Source organism: Rhamphochromis sp. 'chilingali' (genome assembly GCF_963969265.1).
Source record: "Rhamphochromis sp. 'chilingali' genome assembly, chromosome: 3".
Classification (NCBI taxonomy): Eukaryota; Metazoa; Chordata; class Actinopteri; order Cichliformes; family Cichlidae; genus Rhamphochromis; species Rhamphochromis sp. 'chilingali'.
Window position 1 is genome coordinate 13,987,574 of NC_137931.1, and position 24,884 is coordinate 14,012,457.

Sequence of the window (24,884 nt, forward strand, 5' to 3'; positions counted from 1 at the left end):
ACAAGAGGTATCCAATTGTGTTGCATGTGCCTCTGCTAGACCACGATTGTTCACAGAGCCCGCTCCACTCCATCCGGAGGACAAGTGGGGTTATGATTGCATGTTACGAATGACTAGAGGAGCGGTGAGTACTGGAGACTGTACTGTGTTATCCAGTTTGTTTCCTCCAGTTGATAAGCGGACAAAGGTAGGACCATTTTTGCCGAAAAAAGGTAATTATACGTGTTTTAAGTTCTCCACAGATAAAGTAATATATAACGTGGGGGAAATAGACCCAAGTTGGTGCGCTGTTACCCAGACGGGAAGAACCACAAACAATGTAAGTGATCCCAACACTTTAATTGGGACTTGGGCTAGAAGTGGACTTTATTATTATTGTGGGCACAAGACTCTTTTGGCTCGTGTTCCTCTGGGAAGTGTGGGGACGTGCGCGATGGTGAGACTAGGAGCACCTCTTATGCTAATTGGAAATCAGGTAAAAAACATTCCACAGCACAACACACGCACATTGGCAGCTAGGCGGAAGAGACATATCCTGTCCAAAAGCGGGATTGAGGGAACACACGCTTATGACCCTAGGCTGAACTCGCCAACCTGGATTGACTCAATAGGGGTCCCCAGAGGAGTTCCGAATGAATATAAACTCATAGACCAAATAGCTGCGGGTTTTGAGAATCTTCCAATAATTTCTGCTCTTTTTCCAGTGACCCCGAACAAAAATGTAGACAGAATCAATTATGTTCACTATAATTTGCTGAGGCTCTCTAACCTTACCAGAGACGGGATGGAAGGGTTAGCGGAGCAGATGGGTCCGACCTCATTAATGGGAGTCCAAAATAGAATGGCCCTTGATATGTTATTGGCGGAAAAAGGGGGGGTTTGTGCGATGTTCGGGGATCAGTGTTGTACTTTTATCCCGAATAACACTGCTCCAGATGGCTCGGTGACGCGAGCCTTGGAGGGGCTAAAGAGTCTCTCTAGGACCATGCATGACCACTCGGGAATTGACAACCCGCTGGAGAGCTGGATGACCTCAGTGTTCGGAAAGTGGAAGGGGCTTGTTCTGTCAATTATGTTGTCTTTATCTGTATTGGTGGGTATTTTGGTGACCTGTGGTTGTTGTCTCATTCCTTGTGCCCGAAGGTTGGTAGAGAAAGTGATTGTAAAGGCAGTGGACCCTGGGGCGGTGGCCCCTATGTCCATGATGCCGATGATGGATCTGGAAGTAGTCGAGTGGACTGAGGAGTGAACAACAACCTATGTATCGACCTCTGGTGTGCCAGAGGTCGAAAGGGGGATTGTGGGGATGAATAGAAAAGTGTTTTACCAGCATAATATAATCTGCAGTATAATCATTGTTTTAACAATGTAACAGATAGCTTTAAGATGGCCTTAAGATGTTTATGATGATGTTAACTTTGTATTTCAGGTGCAGTTATAATTATTTTATACATATTGCATATCTGTGCTTATTTGAGTTGATGTTCAGGTTCATTAATGGTTTTGAGCTTCATCTAGTGAGAGTGTCTAGGTGATACATGCTGAGGGAAAACTAGAACATAGAAGGAATTGCAATACATGCTTACAAAACACTTATATCAGGTCATTTTATATTAAGGTTTTAGTAGAGGTTCTTGGTTAAAACATTTATTTAGTAGAAGACATACACATAGTCTCAGTGAGCTTCTGGTCTAGTGAAAGGTCAGAAGTGCAACAGGTGAATTGAGAAAGAGCATTTGAGGACGAGACACAGACAGTAGGAGGTGAAGAGGTGACACAAAGAGCATGTGAGGTCAACACGTACACACACATTAGTTAAGATTTATTTAGAGGAGAGATTAGTTAGGTCTAGACAAGAAAGAGGAACAATTCATTTTAAGACAAGAACGGAAAGTACAAGCCATGAAAATAGAAGATGATTTTCTGGGTGAAAAGTCATGATGATGTTGATCTGATCTATGTATAAAATGTATCGGTGACGCATGAAGGGGCGTCAGTAAACAAACCCTGATGTTATAAAATAATTGTTTGTGCTTTAGTAAGTCGAAGATCAATTGCTGTTTCCAGTGAATCTTCCCACGTGTGAATTAAAATCTTCGTTTGACTTCACCCGGCCGGACCAGTGTGGTTATTTTTCGATCACCTCTTGTACCCTTTCTCAATTCTTGAATCTTAACAGTTAGAATGATAGTAAGAATATTTACAATGGTCTGCAACAGTTAGCTAAAGGATCTGTAAATAAACTCCTGAGCTAATAAACTGTAGTTAGAAAAATCTAGCTGGATACTGGCTTAAGAGATTAAATATGTTATATAATCAGAACATTCATGTTATTTATGCAGTATAGTTAAAAGACTTATCAGTCAAGCAAAACATAGAACAAAACATAGAATCCCCCTTTGATTTAAACTCAGCTCTCTCTCTTTTATGATGTCTCTAATAGCATTAAATTAAACTAAAATGACCAATGTTGTTGATCAAAGGGTGCTTGTCATACATTTGGAGAGACTTCCTCCTGAGGTCTCGTGCCATACCACCATAAACATGCCAGACTTTGTCCTATCTTGAAAGCTAAGTAGGGTTGTGCCTGGTTAGTCCTTGGATGAGAGATAGCCTGGGAATACCAGGTGCACTAAGCTTTCCTCCCTGAATCTGTTTTGGCCAGAGGCTTCGTTGTGTTAAAAGGGAGTTTTCATCATTAAGTGCTTTTTTTATAGGGGGATATCTGATTGTTGGGATTTTCTTTCTATTATTGTAGAGTCATACACTCTTCTAACCTGTAATACTGTCCAGAGTTCGTGCATGAACAGTTCACTTTTTTGTCTGCACATAGCTTTTTGCAGATTAGGCTCTGAACAGCAGGCAAACCAGAAGAATTTCTCTGTGCAGCCAACGTTAGCTGAGATGTAACAGATGGATTTAAATTAATTTTTAACTTTATTATGCAAAATCCCTGACTTTAATAGAAACACTTGCTTGGCAAGCAAGTGTTGGGGTCAGTCACTCGATTCAGGTCATACTGCATTACTTGAAGCCCATTTACCAGATTTGGTCATTCTAACTGCCACAGACGAGGATTATTCAGGGTATGCTTGTTGGCTAATGACTTGTGAAAATTCATTAGCCACTGAGCGTGCGGATCAGAGGAAGCGAGATCCTTTCTTGACCTATCTCATCTGGTTTCAAAACACTAAAGATGGCGATGGTGAAAATGCTCATCACAGGCCAATGGATAATCTAAACACCAACAAGACCGAATACTTAGAGGCTGGCCCCCAGACCGACGGCACGATCAGCGTCGATGGAGAAGATCTGGCGAAAGTACCTCATTTCAAATACCTCGGATCGATGATCAGCAATGACGGCGATATCCTACTAGATGTACGAGCCAGGATCAACGCAGCGTGGATGAAATGGCGCCAAGTCACCGGCGTCCTGTGTGACCGAAGAATGCCCAATCGCCTCAAGTCAAAGATCTACAAGAGTGTAGTGCGCCCCGTCGCCCTCTATGGATCCGAGTGCTGGCCAGCCACCGCAAAGCACGAACAAGCCCTTCACACGATGGAAATGCGGATGCTGCGATGGTGCCTAGGCCTGACACGATGGGACCACGTCATGAACACCGACGTTAGAAAGAGGATGGGAATCGCGCCAATCACAGATAAGATGCAAGAAGCGAGGCTGCGGTGGTACGGACATGTGGTACGGAGCGATGAGAACTCAGTGGTGAGAACAGCATTGCGGCTCAGCCCCCAAGGACGTCGACCTAGAGGCAGACCAAAGCGGAGATGGATGGACCGAATCAAGGACGACGTGAAGAAGATCGAAGCCGATCTGACCGACGCCCTTGACCGACCCAAGTGGAGACGACTTTGCAGAAAAGCGGACCCTGCAACCGAGCGGGAAAAACGCTAGGAGGAAGAAGGCCAATGGATAATCTCATGGCGGCTAAGTCCACAGCAGCTGTAGTATTTATGACTTTAGCAACCTACTTTGAATTGCATCAATTATGCATTTTATACATTGAAGAAACAAGTACACAAATTTCTTGATTAGATTCAACAGGAGCTCAGAGCACAAGAAGTCTATCCTCTTTTCCCAGCTTCTATATGAATGTCTTCCTACCTGGGCAGTAGATCTGACCCCATGAGAAGGGGAAATGTCAGTTGACATGTGGTTCAGAGGGAAAAAATGAGTGGGAGTTAAGAGAGCATTGCTGTGGGAGAACACATGAAAAGGCTAAGGAACAAAACTGGCCTGAAACTTCAATAACAGTCAGACCTGCTGCTGGAATCATCTGTTTGAATAAGGAAGTGAGCTACAGTAAAGATGAAGTAGCAGCTTTTATGTCATGTCGTTATGTACAGTATGTACAGTAGATACTTGATGTAGACACACTATTCCGTGTGTTTGCTTTTTTATGTGGGATGCTTTATCTTACATCTTCAAATTCTGTGATGCATCACTTGGATTCTTTTGGATTCTAGTTTTTCACCTATTTCATAATATTTAACACATATTTCATTATTCTGTTACAGTATTTTTCCAATCTCACACATTACAATGCTTGACAATGGCTAAACTCTGCTAGGCAGTTCACTGACAGCTGCTCATTTAACTTGGTGCTATGGTTCCCCCTTGTGGCTAATACAGGGTAATACATGCATAATACAATGTGATTCTCCCAGTGCTTTCTCAAAGTGACTCTTGGACTGGTGTTGAATTACCAGTGAGACTGTGTACTCTTCCATTGGATTTTTCCCTCTTTAAAATGTCTGTTTGACCCAAACACAGAGAGCTGAGAGAGTTCATTTAAGTTCTTCATTGTTTCTTTTCTCAGTGGGCTGTAAAGCCTGCCAATATCATGACATAATTTAACTTTATCTCAGATATTTTGCCTGTTTTGAGAATAATGGCTTCATTAAATTTAATAAAACCCACAAGTGAGAAACCTGTTTCTGACACTAGTGGAAAAATTGGAATTTTACACTTGATGTTACACTGAGGGGGAGAAAATGCCCCCGTGCGCAAAGGTAGACTGAAGAATAGAAAATTTCATCAGAACAAGTGGAAGTGAAACGTGACTGATGCTCAGGCTGAGGTGTGACGAGGCATATAGTAGGTTCAAGATTGCGTTCACTGTGGCGTGAAACTCCCAAATGTGAAGCTGTACTCCCCTCTACTGGTCAGTCTGAGAAACTGTCCCAGTTATCCCTGCAACCATATTATCAATAAAGCACCATTTTTCAATTTTTATACAACACAAAATAATACAGGAAATTACTGAATCTCAATTAGTTTTATTGTATAACCCTTGGTCACAAACTCCCTACTTGTCAACTACTTTGAGCCAGTTTGTGACAAATATTACATGCTCAACATGTCCAGGTGCTACTACAATTAACCTGTAAGCTACTTCCACTCAGTTAGTTATGATTGGGTGTCAAACCTTCTGTTTCTGACTCCATCAACTAGAGGCTGCTGTAACTAAACATGGAAGGTTAGCAAGGCTGACATAATACCACCATGCTAGGCAGGACAAAAACTTTTTATTTCATTCGGGGTAAGAGTTTTAGTAAAAGTAGTTGACATGATCTGGTTACACTTTTTTACACTTTTCAGAGAAAAGCAGAAAACCCATTGTAACCCAGTTCCTAAAATCATCTCAAACAAAAAAGAAGAAAAAGTAAAACATTTAATGTTCATTGTTTCTGTTCTTACTGTCCTTGTATAATGAAAGTGAAATTAATATATTTACTTAAACAAAAAAAGGGACACGGATTTATATATTTGTTCTGGTTAAACAAGGGTTAAGTTTCTCCGAGGATTGATGAGCTCCACTCCTCGCGTGTCAGCCAATCGGTGAAGCTCTAGGTAGCTCTTGTCCCTCCTTAGTACCAGCTCCCAAGTTTTCAGTCTCTTGGTTCTACAGCCGAACAGAACAGCCGGGCTAAAACTTTGTTATTAATCTCTTGTTAAATTAATCTCTCACAAGTTATTTTTTAAAAAAAAGAAAAAAAAAGGACAACAACTTTAAACTGATATTGTTCACAAAGTATGGTTTTGCACTTGTTGTCATAGAGGACAGAGCGAAGCCGGAAACGCTGAGCATCCACTCGACAGCGGTAAGCTAAACGTGGCTAATTAGACACGTGATGTATCGAGTGGGTTACAGTTGTTGGGTGTCTCTGAAACGCACTGTTGTTGTGCTAGTTATATCGTTAACCAAGTCATTAACATGTGAAAAGCTGTAAATGGTTAAAGCAGCTGAAAATAAGTTTATGAGAGATATTGTAAGCAGACTTCATGCTGCTTCCTGCTTAATTTTTTGATGTCACTCAGTTATATTACAATGCTCAGTATTGAATACTTGGAGGTAATTTTTAGTGTATTCCCACTTGTACTTGTAGGCCTATGGTACAAGCGGGATTAAGCACATCTATTTTAATACTCCTATTCATGGACTGAGTCCTTGTGTTTACATGTTATTGAAATTATGTGCACTTTGTTCAGTTCTGATAAGCATTTGTGTATTGCTCCATCTCTTAAAAGGGGTAATATACTTATTTATTTGTGATTTTATATATATGCAGTGAGTTTATATCTGATGGATGTAATCATGTTACCATGAAAAGTGAATTATATGGTGACTATAATTCCTGAATGTTTGAAGCCTTGTAGATAATCTTTAATGTTACTGCAGGTGTAGCCGGATGGGCTACTCGCCCTTCTTTTTCTCTCTTTCTCGCTCGCCCTACCACCCTCACTCTCTTTCTGCTGCACTCGCTCCTTGTATCGTGTGATTGGGTTAATTAGGAACCCACCTGCATATTGATTACAGGGTGGTGTTTACCTGTATAAAGGGAAGCCGGTTTTTTTGTTGGATCATTCCTCCCGAGCTTCTGGTGCGATACGGCAATAAATGCTGGCCTATTGGTTAATTTACCGATACAATCGCACTGTGTGACTGCTACAGGTAGGCCTCCTTTCGACCTCTGATTTCTCTCAAAAGTCGATAACTAGTAGTCATAATTCTGCGGCCCGCTACAGCGCGGCTGTTTCTCTTTTCTTTACTCCAGCTGTGGTGGAGAGACGCGAGTTGCGTCCACCGTACAGTACAGCGCCTTCAGTCTTGGGGTAAGCCGCTTATATTATAGCTGCTAGTATTTGTAAATTAGAGACGATTAAGGTTATCTTTGCCTTTTTTTGTTTGTAGGGTTTGATTGCTGCTGCACCTTCTCAGGGACCAACCGCCTGATTTTAAGCAAAGAGTCGAGACGCCTGCCTAGCTGCTGTCTTGTCTTGCCCTGTTTTATCTTGTGTTCCGATCTGTTGGCCGTCCAGTTTTGTTCCTGCTGCTGGCCTCTCCTCGCCCCTGGAGGCTTCGGGTCTCACGTTAAGCCCCTTTTTGGACTATCGTTTTACTCCAGCTTTCGCGGCTGGTCGGGGCGATCTTCAGCTGCATATTGGGCTGGTGTTACAAAAGCTGGTACCGCCTCTCCCTTTCCCTCTCCCAGTTGTGGAGAGCTGCGCGAGACAGAGTAGGGCTACGGACAATCGGAACCAGCACCAGCTGTGGGCTGGCTCGCAGAGCATGAGTATTTCCAATCTGTGCTCTGTGGTGTATATGTGGGTGTGTTTTATTGCAGGTCTCCGTTTTTCTTTTAATTTCATTTTTTAGTATATAGAGAGCCTTTTTATGTCCCATGTTTTTATCCTTTTTAATGTGTATATCTTGTGCTTTTATTTCAGTGAACTGAGGATCTACCAGCGGCCGTGGGACCTTAGGTGGCGGGTCGTTTTCCACACTTTTGTTGTACAGCACCAGGTAAAGAGACTATAGTTGTTTTTTTTGGGTTTTTTTTGTGTGTGGTTTTCTTTTGGTCCACCGCTGCTGGTAAATCCCAGTTGTATGTTTATTTTGTTGTAATTTAGGACACTATTTTAGACAGTCTTTGTTGTTTTGTTTTTATTTTTTTAATAAATAAAATGGTGTTAATACATTGAGCCGGCCTCAGTGTGCATCCCTGAACCTGTGCAAACGTTCTTTTTAATTACATTTCATTTCTAAAGTTCATATTTCCCGGGGGCTAGAATTCCCCCAGGTGGCGTTGTCATTTTATTCTTTCTTTCATAACCCCGCCGACCACTTGGTCACATACTTGGCGTTGGTCGACAGGATGCACATTTGAGGTAGATGTTTTAAATTGTTTTATTTTTTGCAAAGATCACAGTTCACCTGTTTGAAGGCTCTATTTGTTTTAGAGTGTGATTATAGACAAGACAGCAGTATCCAGGTAGGAGGAAGAGTAATAGGATTTTAGCACCTTGCTGTTTTTTTTTTTTTTTTTTTTTGGTCAAAATTTATTATGGAGGAAGAATTGCAGCAACTTGGAGACTTGGTAGCGCAGTTAAAGGCAGATAATGAGCAATTGCGCCGGGATGGGGGCGCTGTTCTCGAGTCTGGTGGTGGTGCCGCGTCGGCCTCCTTCGCACCAGCTGGTTGCCAGTGTTGGGGAGTAACGGAATACATGTACCGCTGTTACGTATTTAAAATACAAAATATGAGTAACTGTATTCCGTTACAGTTACAGTTTAAAAAGGTGGTATTCAGAATACAGTTACTTTGTCGAAATAAATGGATTACACTGCGGTACTTTCCTGTTTCATTTTGTCGCGGGTCAGGACTGTTTGGGTTTTGTTTGACAGCTACGTTCTGTTGTTCCAGGCGGCAGCATTACGGTTGCCATGGTTACAGGGCGAAGCTCTCTCTCTCTGCGACTGTGTGCTTCCTGGGTGAGAGAGCGCCTTTTCGTTGTTGTTGTTGTTGTGCTAAGCTAACAGGCAGAATGCTACAAGCATAGCTCTAAAGAATGTAGCATCGTGGGCAGTGTAGTCCGTGTTGCAGGGAGAATGGACTGCCATACATGTTATGGGTCTGTGAGCGCGAGGAGGGAGAAAAAGGGGAATGGAATAAGGTACGAGTTGTCATCGAGGAAAAACGGGAGCTGGAAGCATGTAAATATAATAATAACCACTTCAGCCAAGAAGAGAGCCTGACGAGCCCAGTTGTAAGTAAGCTATTAAGACTCGACTGTACACAGTGTTCGTGTTTTCCTCCGAAAACAATAAGTTCCGTTGGAGCAGTCTTTCAACGCCTCTCTCTGTCTCTCGCAAGAAAAGTTGACCCACACAACAAAGTAAAGCTATTTTTCGGCTACGAGCCGACAGGGACCCCGCCGTATTAGTCAGAGGTCCCTTTACTACAGTTCGGAGTCGCGGACCTTCAGTAATAGTAATAAATCACAGCAATAGTACATTCACGTTGTTGTAAAAAGCATGATAATATAGTAAGTAATCCAAAGTATTCAGAATACGTTACTGTCATTGAGTAACGTAACGGAATACGTTACAGAATACATTTTGGGGCATGTATTCTGTATTGGAATACATTTTAAAAGTAACCTTCCCAACACTGCTGGTTGCATACCAAATGTTGGTAGCCAGGCCGCCGTTACAGAGCGTTTGATGGTGGTGCCTAGGGACCGTAAATGTCCCATGTTCAATGGCAGAACGGGCATCAATATAGCTGAATGGGTCGAAGAGGTTCAAGCGTGCATGCGTGCCCGGCACCTGTCTGTTGCTGATCAAGCTTTCTTTATTTTTGACCATTTGGAGGGAGAAGCAAGGGAGGAGATCAAATTTCGCCCTAATTTAGAGCGAGGGGATCCTGTTCGGGTGTTGACTATTTTAAAGGAACTGTATGGTAATGCGCAGTCCTATGTCACTCTGCAGCAGGCTTTCTTTTCGAGGAGACAGCGGGAGGGAGAGACTTTGCAGGAGTTTTCCTTAGCGCTAATGGCTCTGATGGAGCAAGTAAAACAAAGTGCACCTGATGGCATGCATAACGCAGAGGTGTTGCTCCGAGACCAGTTTGTAGAACATGTTGTTGACAGTGCTCTCCGCAGAGAGCTTAAACCAGGGCTGCCCAATCCCAGTCCTCAAGAGCTACTATCCTGCAGCTTTTAGATGCATCCCTACTCCAACACAGCTGAATCAAATGGTTTGATTACCTCTTCAGCATGCCATCATGTTTGGCAAAGGCCTGATAACAAGCCATTCATTTGATTCGGGTGTGTGGGAACAAGGATGCATCTAAAAGCTGCAGGACAGTAGCTCTTGAGGACCGGGATTGGGCACCCCTGGCTTAAACAATACGTTCGCCGTGTGCCTACTGCCACCTTGTTAGAGGTGCGCGGGGAAGCAATTAGATGGGAAAGAGAAGGGTTTTCAGGCGGTGTTCGCGACCGTGGCTATTCTCACCCATCGGCATATGGTTTCCAGTGTGGAGTGCACACTAGCCCTAGGTTTGCTCCTGTTGGTACACCCGAGTCCGAGTGGCGTGAGCTAAAGGAACTCCTTAAGCGCCAACAAGAGCAGTTAAATCAGCTCACTGAGACAGTGGTTTCTTTACAGAACCCCCGAAGAAGTGTTCGGCCTTCACGGGCTGGCTCGGTGATTTGTCGCTGGTGTCAGCAGCCAGGACACTTTGCTAGGGAGTGCACTGGGGAGCGGGCTTCACGCCGCCCCAGAGCAGGTTCTGATTCAGGCCCTCCTTATGCCGCAGTTGGCAATAATCTTCCTGCTACCCAGTCGGAAAACTAAAGCCCTCTGAGCTGCAGAGTCACAGTTCAGGTGGGTAGTTCACTGGCTCACAGAAAGATAGGATTGGCAGGCTAATTTTATCGTGTCCAAAGATAGATGTGCTGATTAGTGGGGTAACTGTCCCTTGTTTGGTGGATACTGGGTCCATGATTTCCACCATCACAGAAAGTTTCTTTTTGGCACATTTTGCCCCTTGGGGACAAGAACGCCTTCAGTCATGCCATTGGTTACAGCTTCGGGCTGCCAATGGGCTTGCCATCCCTTACATTGGCAGCCCGAACTCAGTGTACTCCTATGTGGCAAGGAAATGCCCTCTTGTGGGATCCTTATAGTGAAGGACCCTCCTGGTGCCACACCCTCTGTTCCTGGTATTTTAGGAATGAATGTAATCCGTCGCTGTTATCAAGAGCTGTTTGGGGCTTTCGGTGACTCCTTGTTTAATTCTCCTTCTGTGTCACAGGCACCGAGACCAGTTTTGGAGGCCTTACATCAGTGTCACCAGTCTGCAGCCCAAGCCCCAGAGGACCCTGTCGGTACCGTTAAGGTACAGGGCTCGCGGGCTGTGCGGATACCTGGTGGCGTCATGCAGCTGGTGGCTACCACCTTTTTTCAGCAGTTGTCAGGTCAGGCTGTGCTTTTTGAGCCTTCTGAGTCCGGGTTGCCAGTGGGTTGCTGGCCTCTCCATGTTTGGTCCAGGTGGATAAGGGCGTTGCCTACATCCCAGTCACCAATGTGGGGACAGCTGAAGCTGTTCTCCACCCGCGGACCCGTTTGGGAGTGATAAGCAAAGCTATTGTTGTTAGCCTCCCTGCTGGTGTTAGCGAGGAACACTCTTTTCCCGTTACAGTTTCCTCCCATACAACCAGCAGCCCTGCTCAAGAGATGGTGGACACTATTGACCTGTCTGCTCTCGCTGAGTCAGAGCAACATGAGGTACGGTTACTTTTGCAGAAGTACCGCTCTGTTTTCTCCACTTATGAGGGAGACTTGGGCTGCACAAACCACATTTTGCATGACATACCGCTGCTCGATGACGCACCTGTCCGGCAGAGGTACAGGCAAATTCCTCCTGATTATGAGGCTGTCAGGGCCCATATCAACCAGCTACTGGAGGCCCAGGTAATTAGGGAGAGTAGCAGTCCTTATGCCTCTCCCATCGTGTTGGTCCGCAAGAAGGATGGAAGCCTCAGTCTGTGCGTTGACTATCGTTTGCTGAATAGCAAAACAAGGAAGGACGCCTTCCCCTTACCTCGCATCGAAGAAAGTCTGGATGCCCTTGCTGGCGCACGCTGGTTTTCTACCATCGACCTGGCCAGCAGGTACAACCAGGTGCCAGTTTCTGAGCAGGATAAGTCCAAGACCGCTTTTTGCATGCCGTTTGGCCTGTTCGAGTGGAATCGTATGCCGTTCGGGCTGTGCAATGCTCCTGGTACCTTCCAGCGCCTAATGCAGAGGATGTTCGGGGATCAGCAGTGCCAGTCGCTACTGCTGTACCTAGATGGCATTGTGTTCTCCTCGTCTGTCTCTCAGCACCTGCAACGGCTAGAGATGGTGATGGCAAGGCTGCAGCAAGAGGGGCTCAAGGCTAAGTTAGAAAAGTGTGCCTTTTTCCAGCAGAAGGTTAACTACTTGGGCCATGTAATCTCCTGTGAGGGTGTCTCTACCGATCCAGCCAAGGTTGACGCAGTAGCCAAGTGGCAGTGTCCTTGTTCCATGTCAGAGTTGCGATCCTTTTTGGGTTTCACCAGCTATTACCGGCGCTTTGTGGAGGGCTTTGCCACGTTGGCGGCTCCCCTGCATCAAGTGGTGGCTAAATTGGCTGGCACCAAGACAAAGAAGGGCTCGGGACAGAGTTTGAGTGCTATTTGGACCCCTCAGTGTGAGGAGAGCTTTGAGGCCCTGAAAGCAAAGCTTGTGTCTGCACCTGTGCTAGCATATGCTGACTTTACGCGCCCATTTATCTTGGAGATTGACGCCAGCCACAGTGGTTTGGGTGCAGTTCTCTCCCAAGATGTAGAAGGTGCTGTTAGGCCAGTGGCTTATGCTAGTCGAGGTCTTCAGCCACATGAGCGCAACATGGACGATTACAGCTCCATGAAGCTGGAGTTTCTTGCGCTCAAGTGGGCCATGGCCAAGAAGTTCCGGGAGTACCTGCTGGGGCAGAAGTGTGTGGTTTACACCGATAACAATCCACTCACTTACCTCTCTTCAGCTAAGCTGGGTGCCACCGAGCAGAGGTGGGCCTGCCAGCTGGCGGCATTCGATTTTGAGATTAAGTATCGCTCAGGCCGCAGTAATAGGAATGCTGATGCTCTCTCTCGACAGTATGAGACGAGCTCCAGCTTGGCCGAGGATGTGTTGCCTGGGACTCGTGTCCCAACATCACTTCAGCAGGCTCAGCGTCCAGCCGTTTTGCCCTCTGTTACTCAGTTGGAGATTGGGGCCTTTCCATCTCACTCCCTGGGGGATATTCGTGCTTTGCAGGAGGCTGACCCCTCCTCAAGGATTTCTTGGTATACTGGAGGAGGCACACCCCGCCCTCTTCGGAGGAAAGGAGTCAGGTCCCCAAACCAGTCATGGTTCTGCTGCATCAGTGGGATCGTCTGGTGGAGAAGGATGGCATCCTTTATCGCCATATTTTGCGTCCAGGTGGAGGTGAGGAAGCCCTCCAACTTGTTCTTCCAGAGGCTCTGAAGCCTGAGACCTTGAGGCAGCTGCACCAGGACCATGGGCACAAAGGTATTGAGCGTACCACTGAACTGGTCAGGCAGCGTTGCTATTGGCCCGGGATGTCCTCTGACATCAAGCAATGGGTTCAGCGTTGTGAACGCTGTCAGGTCGCAAAGGCCAAATGAAATCCTGGCCATAGACTTCACGGTGTTGGAACCTTCCCGTAGTGGAGTTGAAAACGTCTTGGTTATGACTGACGTTTTTAGCAAATACACTGTTGCAGTCCCTACCCAGGACCAGCGGGCCTCTACTGTGGCCCAGGCCCTGTTAACAGAGTGTTTTTTTTTTTTTTTTTTTTTTAAGTTTGGCATTCCTAGCCGCCTCCACTCTGACCAGGGTAGAAACTTTGAGAGTTTGGTGATGCAACAGCTATGCGAGTTGTATCAGGTAGCCAAGTCCCGTACAACCCCTTACCACCTAGCGGGTAATGGGCAGTGCGAATGGTTTAACCGAACCCTCCATAACCTCCTCCGGACTCTGCCATCATCTTGGAAACGTAACTGGGCTGCATGCTTACCGCATGTGCTCTTTTGCTATAATTGCTACTGGTTATGGACAAATAAAGTGTGTGATCATGTATGAGTTGTATAGTTTTAATGTTTTATTTGGGAACAGAATGGTGTGTATGTGTAAGTCTGGTGATGGAGTTTTTATTATGAATGAATGATGAATTATTATGTCTATTTTTTATGTTTAAGGACAACAGATGGAAATTATCCTTTGGCTATAATCTGGCATGTTTACATTCATGTAATTTTTTTTTTTTTTACATTTATGTTCATTAACATGCACTGTCCTAAATAAATAAATAAATAAATAAATAATAGCACGCCGCATCAGGGCACTGGAGAGTCGCCGTCTTTCCTGATGTTTGGCAGGGATCCTAGGCTGCCTATTGATTTCCTTCTAGGCTGCGTTCAGGACCCAGTGCCTGGAGAGGTACAGGACTGGGTACAGCACCAAGCCAGGTTAATGGTGGCTTTTGAGGGAGCTCGGGCACGGTTGCCGCTGACCGTCGCAAGGAGCGGCATGACCAGAGAGTCCACCCTGTTCCTTTAAAGGTCGGTCAGCTGGTGTATCTTCAAGATCACAGCGCCCGTGGCCGGCACAAGATCCAGGACCTTTGGAGCTCTGTGGTCTATCAGGTGTTGAGGGCACCCCAAGAGAACAGGGCTGTTTATACCATTGCCCCCGTGGGAGACTTGGAGAAGGTTCGACATGTCCATCGCGACATGTTGAAGGCACAGGTCAGCCTAGGGCCTCCTACACCTGGTCCACAGGTTCCACCCCCACCTGTGCCTGCTGACTCAGAGCAGACCTCTCTGAGTGACGACGAGTTGTGGCTCCTTGTCCCTGAGGTACACCCTGTAGCACCTGTGGTGTCACTTTCTGATGCCTCTAGAGTTCCATCGGTGGAGCTCAGGTCTACTCCCAGTGTGATTGTAGCACCCTTGACCTCTGCTCCCCCAGGTTCTTCCTCAGGCTCTGTTGAACAGTCTGAGGTGAGTGGGCCACACTTGCGGAGAACAGCACATTCGACAGCTGGTCAGCACTCGAATGTACATCACTTGCCACGTCCTGTTGAGTCTGTACCGGTCGCCAATGCTCAGCTTGCCATATTCAGGCCATGGTGTTAGGTTTCTTGAGTCATTGTTGGGGCGCCAATGCAAAAAAGGGGGGGTAGATGTAGCCGGATGGGCTACTCGACCACTGCTACACCTCTTTCCGGGATGCGTACAAAGCCCTCCCCCGCGCCCCATTCGGCCAATCAGATCACCGCTCCATCCTGCTCCTGCCCGCCTACAGGCAGAAGCTGAAACGGGAAGCTCCAACCCGGAGGGCGGTGCACTGTTGGACGGACCAATCAGAGTCTGCGCCTGTTTTGATCACGCGGACTGGGAAATGTTTCACGTGGCTGCTAGGGACATTGATGAGTACACAGACTCAGTCTGCGGATTTATCAGGAAATGCGTGGAAGATGTCGTCCCATCCAGAACAGTTAAATCCTTCCCAAATCAAAAACCCTGGATTAACGGAGATGTTCGCGCGGCACTGGCCGCACGGAGCACCGCCTTTGCCTCCGCGAACACATCGGACTACAAACACGCACATTACCAACTCCGGAAGACGATCAAAGCAGCCAAACGTGAGTACAGGGACAGGGTGGAGCAACAGTTTGACAACCCTCGGAGTATGTGGCAGGGACTAAACACGATCACAGACTTTAGAGGGAAAACCAGCACACCGCAGACCACGGCCTCTCTGTGTGAGGATCTAAACGTATTCTACGCTAGATTCGACACAGCGAACACCATGAGACCGGACAGTGTGCGCACCGCGGATGACGTCAGTGCGCACACTGTGTCTGAGGAGGATGTGCGGAAGTGCTTCAGGAAGGTGAACGCACGCAAAGCTACTGGTCCGGACGGGATTCCCGGCCGCGTCCTCAAGTCATGCGCGGCTCAGCTGGCTGGAGTGTTCACGCATATCTTCAACCTTTCCCTCTCTCTGTCTGTAGTCCCAGCCTGCTTCAAAATGGCCACCATCGTCCCTGTACCCAAATCCTCCACCATCTCCTCATTGAACGACTGGCGACCTGTAGCCCTGACCCCCATCATAAGCAAATGCTTCGAGAAGCTGGTCAGGGACTTCATCTGCTCTGCACTACCCGACTCACTGGACCCTCTACAGTTCGCATACCGCCACAACAGGTCCACTGATGATGCCATAGCCCTGACACTACATACTGCCCTGTCACACCTGGAGAAGAGAGACACGTATGTGAGAATGCTGTTTGTAGATTACAGCTCAGCATTCAATACCATCGTTCCCTCGAAGCTGGACAGGAAACTGCAGGATCTAGGACTGAGCAGCTCCCTCTGCAGCTGGATCCTTAACTTCCTGTCTGACAGACGCCAAGTTGTCATACTGGGCAGCATCACCTCATCCCCCATCACACTGAACACTGGTGCTCCACAGGGGTGTGTACTGAGCCCTCTCCTATACTCACTCTACACCTACGACTGCACAGCCACTAACAACTCCAACATCATTGTGAAGTTTGCGGACGACACTACAGTGGTGGGTCTTATCACCAATGGTGATGAGACGGCCTACAGGGAGGAGGTCAGCGCCCTGACCCACTGGTGTCAAGACAACCATCTCACCCTCAACGTCACAAAGACAAAGGAGTTGATAGTGGACTTCCGGAGGTGCAGAGAAGTACACACCCCCATCACCATCAACGGCGCTGCTGTGGAGAGAGTGAGCAGCTTCCGGTTCCTTGGTGTACATCTGGCTGAGGATCTTACGTGGTCAGTACACACAAACAAAACAGTGAAGAAGGCGCAGCAGCGCCTCTTCTTTCTCAGGAGACTGAAAAGATTCGGCATGAGCCCACGCATCCTCAGGACCTTCTATCACTGTGCCATTGAGAGCATCCTCACTGGATGCATCACCACCTGGTATGGCAACAGCACCGCCTACAACTGCAAAGCTCTCCAGCGAGTAGTGCGGTGCTCTGAACGGATAATTGGAGGTGAGCTTCCCTCCCTCCAAGACATCTACAGGAAGCGGTGCCTGAGGAAAGCGGGGAGGATCATCAAGGACTCCAGTCACCCCAGCCATAAACTGTTCAGACTACTCCCATCAGGAAGGAGGTTCTGCAGCATCCGGTCCCGTACCAGCAGACTGAGAGACAGCTTCTTCCACCAGGCCATCAGACTGCTGAACACGTCATAGACACCTCAGCTTCACTACTGGAACTTTAACATTATGCACTCCATACTGTACAGTAATGCCACTGTTTTGCACATGTCTCAACTCTGTATATTTTTATATATTTTATTTATTGTTTACTCTATTTAATTTGTAAAATATGTGTACACACACACACACACACACACACACACACACACGTAGAAAAATATTTAGTATACACATCCAGAAATGCATATACTATTATATATTGTACATATATTCATTAGTTTCAGATGTAGCCATTCTTGTATTTTGCTCGTTTACATTATTGTATTTTGCACAACTCTGTTGCTTGTGAAGCTCGCACACAAGAATTTCACTCACATGTGCTGTACCAATGTACCTGCAAGTACAAGTGATTTGATTTGATTTGAAAATGATCATCACTAAATTGAAATTGAATTTATATTTTGAAAATGAATTGATTTGCTTTGAAACTGCATTTTATCCTTTAAAAATTCAGCTCTCGAATAATTTCAGTTTCACTTCTCACCATTCAGTTTCAGTTCTAGAATTCAATTTCAGTTCCAAAATTCAGTTTTTTGGAACTTACATCCTGTTCTGGTTCAAGCGCAGATTAATAGAATTACGTTTTACTAGCGGACCGAAAGTGTTACTGATGGGAATCTACAGCGTCTTGAGCTGAATTAAGACTTAAGAAGTCATTCGTCATATCGAATGACCAGCGGATAAACTCTCAGGTTGGTAATAAATGTATTACATGTATAAGGACAAGCGTCATGTTAACAAATGATAGCCGTAAGGTAACTTTTATGCTTATTGTAGCTGTTAGCTCAAAACGCTAATTTAGCGTAGTTTGCCCTGAATTCAGCTTTGACAAACAAATATGATCGACTGTTTCTAGTAGAATTCCAAAGTTGTCATCTTGGACCCTCTCAGAGTACCCCCTCTGTATGCTTGCAGAGACCCATACAGTAGGGAAACATGCAAAACGGTGTCCAAACCTTTGTATTTTAGCTTTATTTATGTCTTACACACAGTGTTGGGGAGTAACGGAATACATGTACCGCCGTTACGTATTTAAAATACAAAATATGAGTAACTGTATTCTGTTACAGTTACCGTTTAAAAAGGTGGTATTTAGAATACAGTTACTTTGTTGAAATAAATGGATTACACTGTTTCCCTGTTTCATATTGTGGCGGGTCAGGACTGTTTGGTTTTGTTTGACAGCTACGTTCTGTTGTTCCAGGCGGCAGCGTTACGGTTGCCATGGTTACATGGTGTAAAATATCAACTCCAGTGACTTATTTACATCAGGACGCTCTCTCTCTGCGTGTTTCCTGGGTGAGAGAGGCCTTTTTGTTGTTGTTGTGCTAGGCTAATAGGCAGAATGCTACAGGTATAGCTCTAAAGAATGTAGCATCATAGGCAGTGTAGTCCGTGCTGCAGGGAGAATGGACTGCCATACCCGTTATGTGTCTGTGAGCGAGGGAGAAAAAGGAAAAGTCGGAGCTGTCATCGAGCAGAAACGGGAGCTGGGAGCATGTAAATATAATAATAACCACTGCAGCCAAGAAGAGTGCCTGACGAGCCCAGGTGTAAGTACGCTATTAAGACTTGACTGTATGCTGTGTTCATGTTTTCCTTCGAAACAATAAGTTCCGTTGGAGTAGCCTTTCAACGCCTCTCTCTGTCTCTCGCAAGCAAAGTTGACCCAGACAACAAAGTAAAGCTATTTTTCGGCTACGAGCCGACACGGACCCCGCCGTATTAGCCAGAGGTCCCTTTACTACAGTTCGGAGACGCGGACCTTCAGTAACAGTAATAAATCACAGCAATAGTACATTCACGTAGTTGTAAGCAGCATGATAATATATTAAGTAATCCAAAGTATTCACAATACGTTAATCTCATCGAGTAACGTAACGGAATACGTTACAGAATACATTTTGGGGCATGTATTCTGTAATCTGTAATGGAATACATTTTAAAAGTAACCTTCCCAACACTGCTTACACAGCATCCCAACTCTTTAGCTAACTTAATAACTTTAGCTAAAGTGAATAGTTAGTCTAATTCATTAGTGCAGCATTACTGGATCACCTCTGTTTGAAGTGATATGATATGATATACAACTATCACTGAAACAGCAAACTTTGTAAATAAGCAAACAACACTTCTCATTCTCTAAACGTTTGGCCACAGCTGTAGATTACACTATCAGTGCTTGTTCACTCTTGACAATAATTACATTTCTAAATTCTCTCTGTGCATTTACAGGTAAACAATATCTAATATTTTATCTAAATGACTGCTTCGTCTTTGAAAAGGGTGAAGAGCCATAGGCCGGTGACAGTTCAGTTCTACTCTAAGTACATCCTTACATTTAGTGCGCTTTGTTGTTTTGTTTTTATTTTTTTTAATAAATAAAATGGTGTTAATACATTGAGCCGGCCTCAGTGTGCATCCCTGAACCTGTGCAAACGTTCTTCTTAATTACATTTCATTTCCAAAGTTCATATTTCCTGGGGGCTAGAATTCCCCCAGGTGGCATTGTCATTTTATTATTTCTTTCATAACCCCGCCGACCACTTGGTCACACAGGTTACAAACAAGTATTGAACCTTGATACAGAGAAATTTTGAACCTTGATACTTTGAACCCTGCTATTTTAATGTTGTACAACATGACTGAACTAATGATGATGAATGAATTGGTGATAGTGTAACCCAACTTACGAATTATTATTAAGAATGACTGAACTCCCATTAGCCAGTATCAGAAGATCTAGAATCGGCAGGAGCCCAAGGTATAAAGACCAATAAGGAGAGACCACACCACAATAGACTGTTCACAAATTTGTTATATTTGACACACAGCAGTTGCAACAAATGTAATGAAAGCAATAAAATAAAATACAAAATATTTCCCCCAAAATAACAAACTAAATAAAAGTGCGCGCATACAGCTTTCTCTGAGTCAAATGTATGAGTGAATAATGTCTGGTAACTGATGGATCGTTGGGGCCCATTCAGTTTGTTTAACGTTTGTCCTACCACACTCCGATGGAGGAAGAAAGTTCGTAGTCCTGCAGGTATCTGAAGCTTCAATGGGAACGAAACTTTGGCTTTAATAAAACCTCAGCAAATCCTGTTCACTTTTGGGTTGGCTCGCCATCCAGTTAACCGGAACCGGAATCGCCGCTCCTCAATGAGAGCTTGCTTCAGACCGGGTCCGTGTGTCGAACCTGACCGATGACAGGGTGAAACTCTGAACGACCAAAAACTGCAGCAGACTTGCTTGACTCCTAGCGATTCAACTTCGGGAACATTAGTTTCTCTGGCACATGGCATTGTATGAACAGGAACGAAATGGCAACACAGGAAATCATGTGATCAAGGTCAACAGCAAGGGTCACTGGGAACTCATTGCTGATTGGCCAAGTTAAACAACAACAGATAATCTTATTTGTCCACATCTTCCTTTAAACAAAAAAAGAAAAAGAAATTACTAAATTGTTTACATCATACACGAAAAAAAAACTACTTTCCACTGCTCTTTTTTCTTTTCTTTTTTTTTTCTAGCTGGGCTACAATAGCTGATCTGAATAGTAGTCACTGCAATTTGACACTACTTTAGTTTAATTTGTGGGAGTTATTCTTAAATTGTTCGTGACATATATTTGACCATTGTTTATAGGTCAGGTTTTTTGTTTTGTTTTTGTTTTTTTTATAAATTTTATTTTCAGTCACAGCAGCATGTTAACAACAAAACATTGAACATACAGTAGTTTGCTGTTCAGTATTTACAATACCCCAAAAGATAACAGAAATAGAGAAGGAAAAAACAAACAAACAAACCAAAGAAACCCCTACAAAACAACAAACAACAAACAAACAACAACAAACAAATAGAAAAATAAAATGTATAAGGGACATTCAGTGTACAGTTAGCTATGATAGCGATATAGAGATATGGTATCTGGTCATGATAAGGTGGTCATTTTAAATGTTTCCATGTACATCAGGAATGGCTGCCATGCCTTAAGAAATTTGGTGGTTGAACCTGCCAGTGTATATCTCATCTTTTCTAAATGTAAAAACCTCATGAGCTCCGCAAGCCACTGTTCATGTGTGGGAGGAGCTTCCTGCTTCCATCTTAAAAGTATAAGGCGCCTTGCGATAAGTGAAGCAAAGGCAATAGAATTCGATTAGCATTTTGGCAAAGTGATGTCTTGAGGTATCACCCCAAAGATAGCCGTTAGAGCAGAAGGATCATATTTAACGTTATACATCTCTGACAGAGTGTTAAATATAGACACCCAATAGGTATGAAGATTGGGGCATGTCCAAAAGGTATGAAGGAGCGAACCTGTTTCTGCTTTACATCTGTTACACAGAGGGTCAGCTCCTGGATAGAACTTGGCTAACTTTTCCTTGGAGATATGTAATCGGTGTAGGACCTTGAATTGAAGGAGCCCATGCCTGGCACATATCGAAGAAGAGTGTACCCTCTGGAGAAAAGATTGCCAGAGCTCATCTGTTATAGTCATCCCAAGGTCTTTCTCCCACTGTGCTTTAAGGATGAAGAGAGAAGGAGATTGAAGATCTAATAGTATAGCATAGATTTCTTTAATCGCCCCTCTCTTATGAACATTTATATTAATAATTTTATCCAAAGAAGTTTCCTCAGGTAGTTCCGGAAATGAAGGAAATCGACTCTTTACAAAGTGACGAATTTGTAAATAGCGGAAAAAATGTTGCAGAGGAACATTAAACTGCTTCAGGAGCTGCGTGAATGAGGCAAAAATCCCATCTACAAAAAGGTCTTTGATATTTCTAAGGCCATTACTTTCCCATATTTTAAAGGCAGAGTCCATCATGGAGGATGGGAACATATGATTTGAGCAGATAGGTGCTTTAATTGACATTAAGTGTAACCCCAACCTTTTCCTACATTGCACCCAGATTCTGAGCGAGTCATACAACAAAGGGTTACGTTTATAGGTGTATAGTTCTAATGGGAGAGCTGATAGGTCAGGTTTTTATATGGGACGAATCCAAAGACCAGGTCAGCGATTCTAGAACCCAAAGTGTTCCAGTGTTCACTGGACGGCGAGCCAACCCAAGATCCTAGGAGACGATATACATACACACGCACATTCATTCGCACATTGATGGACTCCAATCATCTACTGTACAAGTAGTGCGGTAGGACAGACAATCACACACACACTCCTCATTGGATGGACTCTATTGCAATACACCCGTTTGTCATTGGCCCCACCGGTACCATTTGGACCAAGACTAATTCTTTACTTGTGCACAATTTTATTTTATTCTTTTTTTTTTTCTTTTTTTTTTCTTTTGCTACTTTGGGTCAACATTTTTTGCTTGAAGTTCTGTGTAATTCTGTGTTGTTTAGTGATGTTAAGCCTTTTAAAAGAATTTTTTAAAGTACTTTTAAGCCACACAACTGTGTTTGTCTGGTTCCTCTGCCGTTCATGTACCAGAGCTCTAAGAGTCGTTCTTAGTCTTCTGATACTAGCCCAAATTACTCATTACCTTGGTTATTATCCATTGGTTCTGTTAAAACATTAAACACAAATATATAAAATATAACTATTTACAGAGAGACTGTAGACGCGATACGTGCAAATACACAAAATGTACCACACTAAGTTGGTGTGGTGCATTTTTTTTTTATCAGTAACTTGATAAAAAATTTTTTTTTATCAATAACTTACCTGTCCAAATATATTTGCTCAAATGTATGTGGATGATGCAGTTATATATACGCAAGCAAATAGTGTTCAGCAGGTGGCAAAAGATCTTACAGCTGCTTTAGCATTAATGGCTGGAGGACTCATGCCTAATGTTGAACACCTCAAAAACTGTCTGCATGTATTTTTCAAAATGCCCCTTAAACTTGAAGCAATCAAACATATTCCTGGATGGAGTAGAGCTTGAATTAGCTCCAGAATTTAAATATCTTGAGGTCATTCTAGACCCCACATTATCCTTTAAGAGTCACACAAATAAAGTGTCCCAGGTACTTAAATGTAATAATCGAAATTTTAATCATATATGTAATAATTTAAATATGAATGTTGCAAAAACTTATTTTTACTCAATGATCATCTCTCATATGGACTATTGTTTGACGTCCTGGTCACTTGCTTGTCCAACAACACTATTGAAAACATTTATAAAAGAAGTTTAAAAGTACTTGACTAAAAACAGACTTCCCACCACCACTGTCATGTGTTAACATGACAGTGGTGGCTGTGAGGCTCCTGAACTCTCTGCCCCCCTCTCACGGACAATAACCATATCCAACTTCTTAATAGCAATGAACTGGTCTGCATTGGTGCATCATATCTTTATTCTCTTCCCCCTCCTGCCCCCCCCCCCCCTCTTTCTTAAATAGATAACTATCATATCTGATATCATATCTCACAGTACAATAATATTGAATGGGTTGCATTGTTGTATTTTGTCATGTTTCTCAGGTCTTTGTCTGAATTTCTACGAACATTATTGCTAAGGATTGTCTTATTGCATTGGAGTCACACTGGGTTAAATATGTACACTTGGGTTTTAAGGGGTATTTATTATTTTCTTCTTTTTTTTGGGTTGTATGTGTCACGGACCCGGTGCCGGGGACTCGGGGTTCGTGAACAGTGTGGACCTTTATTGTTATTAGTGTATTGGATGTATGTTTGCTGCACTGTGCTCTTGTGTTCCATGCTGGTGTGTGTGTGTGTGTGTGTGTGTGTGTGTGTGTGTGTGTGTGTGTGTGTGTGTGTGTGTGTGTGTGTGTGTGTGTGTGTGTGTGAGAGAGGCTGGAGGATGAAGGACAGCCACCCGCAGGCCTGATGGGTGTGGCCCTGCCAGCTGCTGGTCACGCCTAGCTTACCACACACCTGCTTCTGATCAGGATCGTCGGGGGAGCTACTTAACAGAGCGATGGAGCTTCCTCCGGCGCAGGATCGTTGAGTTAGACTCCATGTCAGTGTTTCTAGTGTTGTTAAAGTGTATGCCTGCCAGAGTTGGTGCCATAACGGCTGTGTCTGTGTTTTTCCCCAGGAGGACAGCGGAACACAGGACTGCAAGACACACGGGGTGTGTGAAGGCACAGGGGCAGAGAGCACGGGATACCAGCACTTGGGAGAAGACACGTCACGGGAGTCGAGGGAGCACTTTTGGAGATTTAATGTGCGGTGTACAATTACCTCACTGTAAATAAACCCACTGTTCATTCCATTAAGTCTGCGTTTTGGGTCCTTTCTCCTACATCCCCCACGGTCTGCCCTCCAGACCGTGACAGAACGATCCTGCCAGATGGACCCAGCGGACTTTTCGGAGAGGTTCAGGAGGGAGGTGACAGACAAAGTAAATCGTCTATGTGAACTGTGGCTGGAAGCGCACGCGGAGGGTTTACGTTGTGCTGTGGAGAAGCGGTTGCAGGAAACACTGACTTGTTTTCCCTGGGTGTTGGACAATCTTTTTCCGATTGTGGCGGATTTCCTGCTCAACACCCTTCACCTCCACTCTCCGATCCAGGCTGCCCCCCCACTCGGCCAGCCTGAGGTTCTTCAGCCTGATACGCCGGCCCCGACGTCTACCCGGAAACGGCGTTCGCGCCGCCGGCGTTCCTCACCGCAGCCGCCCTCCCGGACATCTCAAGAACCGGCTGTGGTGAGTAATAAGGACACTTTTTCATTTCTCACCCCATCTGCTTTTTTGTTTTCAGTGGATGGTGAC

General features: G+C 44.7%; 1 long non-coding RNA gene across 2 annotated transcripts; it reads left to right on the forward strand.

The window, feature by feature from the left end:
• Positions 1-5,944: 5,944 nt before the first annotated feature.
• Positions 5,945-24,325, forward strand: LOC308393835. Of its 2 annotated transcripts, none has more exons than XR_013971035.1 (4): positions 5,945-6,125; positions 7,753-7,828; positions 23,962-24,128; positions 24,207-24,325. It is a non-coding gene; the product is annotated as an uncharacterized lncRNA (long non-coding RNA). The 2 variants fall into 2 exon arrangements; XR_013971036.1 differs by lacking the exon at positions 5,945-6,125 and adding an exon at positions 7,550-7,629.
• Positions 24,326-24,884: the final 559 nt, after the last annotated feature.